This window comes from Pteropus alecto, unplaced genomic scaffold (assembly GCF_000325575.1).
Source record: "Pteropus alecto unplaced genomic scaffold, ASM32557v1 scaffold105, whole genome shotgun sequence".
Classification (NCBI taxonomy): domain Eukaryota; kingdom Metazoa; phylum Chordata; class Mammalia; order Chiroptera; family Pteropodidae; genus Pteropus; species Pteropus alecto.
The window spans coordinates 2,107,602-2,109,774 of NW_006436294.1; positions in this window are offsets into that span (position 1 = coordinate 2,107,602).

Consider the following 2,173-nt stretch of genomic DNA (forward strand, 5'->3'; position numbering starts at 1 on the left):
GGACCCGGCGCCATCAGCGACTCTGTTCAGGCGCTTGGAACAACTGTCATTATTGAATGGTGCCTGGGAAACACGATACCTCAGTCTGAGAATTTTCCGGGAAAAGTGCGTTTTTTTTGCTCCTTGGTGCCACTGCAAGTTGTCTCACACACACACACACACACACACACACACACATCCATGGTGGGGGCACTGCTCCTCGCCAGAAGACCTCCCCCGTGACTCAGGACCTTCCCCATGACTCGAGCTCCCCAAGAATAAGACAATGCCACTCCTTCGGCGCTGTTCCCTGCCTCGGCCACCACCTCCCCCCTCTCCTTCTCTGTTCTGAGTCCCGCCTGTCCAGGAGGCCTTCCTTGATGGCAACTCAGAATGTCTAACCTGAGGGTTCTTAGAAGAAAATGAGAGGAAGGGGCTTTCAACGGCTGAATGTCTATTCTGTGCCAGGGTCTTTAAGACATCATCTCAGGCAATTAGCAGTCTAGCTGCAAAGAAATTATTATGTCTCCATTTTGCAGATGGGGAAGCTGAGCGTCAGGCAGGTAAAGTCATGGACCAAGGGTTCATGACTAATGAGAATAGCTCAAACCTATTTAGTACGTAGGTACTAGAGTCTCTTGTAAACCATTTGCATGTGATAATCATAACCTTCACCACATCTCTAAGACGTAGGGTACTATTTTTAGCATCTCTATTTTATAATGGAAATACCAAGGCAGAAAAGAATGAAATAATTTTCACAAAATAGCCCAGCCGGTAAGTGGTAAAGATGGGATTTGAACCCAGGCTTCTAAGTTTGTCCCCAGCCACCATGTCTGGATAGTCCCCATACCCACATTCTTTCTCCTAAACCACCAAGTAACTTCTAAATGCTGGGGGTTCCACAGACATTCTTTTATGTAATGGCGGGTAGATGCTTGGAGCCAGCACTACTGTACTTGGAGGACCCTGACGACCAGAGACAGAGCGAGAGCATCTGGCCCTAGGTCCCAGGTCTCTGACTCTGAATCCAGTCTCGCCACAATCCTCTTCTCAGAGGGAGAAAAGGCATTGCTGGTGATGTCACCTCTTCCTGGCCCGCTGGGGGCAGCGGGCTGTTTTCTCCGAAAGAGTGATAACATGTTTAAGTAAGCGTGGGAGGCTTCCTGTGGCTGATTATTAATAGACCTGGAGAAGGTGTGCGTGTTCAGCGACAGGCCGGCGAATCTGAACACCAGGCTGGCCCGGTTTCCCGATTTTGGACTCACCTGGATGACTCAGACACTAGGCCGTCTCCCTTGACTCATTCCCTGGCTGAGGAATTGGCTCCTCACCCCGGGACACCCCAACAAAGCAAACTGGCGCCTCACCTCCGTCCTTGGTCCGCATTTACGTCATCTCCTCCCAGGCCGGCTGCAGGAACTGAAGCTTCTAGTCAGTGAGACCAGGTGTAAAGCCTGGGAGACCTCGGCCAAATTGTCTAGCCTCTTGGAACCTCGGTTTCCTCATCTTTGAATGGGCGCGATGACAGAGGACGGAGATAACCTTGGAGCAGACACTCAGTGAGCCGCCACCATGCGGACTAGTGGCTGAGGCTGCGCATCCGGAGTCCGGTGGCTGCAGGGCGTGACAGCCTCTGTGCCCGTGCCCTTGCCACTCCCTTTGCCGTGTCTTCTTCTGGCCCCTCGCTCTTTGCTCCACGTGGGGTGTAACAGTTCTGTGACAGGGGCGGGACTGCCCTCTCCAGAAGGTCCTGGTCCTGCCCGGAAGGAAGCGTGGGTCTCCCAGTGCCTGGCTGCGTCTCAACACGACCCTGGATACTTCGCATGCTGCTGGCGTGGACGAGTGGAGTGGGGGCCGCACGGCAGGTTTAACACACGGAAATAGATATTTCTTGTGCACCTGAGTCGGTGGCCCGAGATCTCACCACACCACACTGCACGGGAGCCCCGGACCCCTGCATGAGACGGAGCGCCAGCCCCCGAGGATGGACAGACCTGTCAGGAAGCAGAGCAGGTGCAGCTCTGATGGGGCGGCTGTCTCAGGGCTTAGGCCTGTGCCGTTTAATACAATAGCCACTAGCTAGGTGGGGCCAGCTTTAAAACAATCACAATTAAATTAAATGAAAAATCAGCCACGTTTCAAGTACTCAGTAGCCCCACGTGTCTAGCTGTTACTGCCTTAACCAGCACAT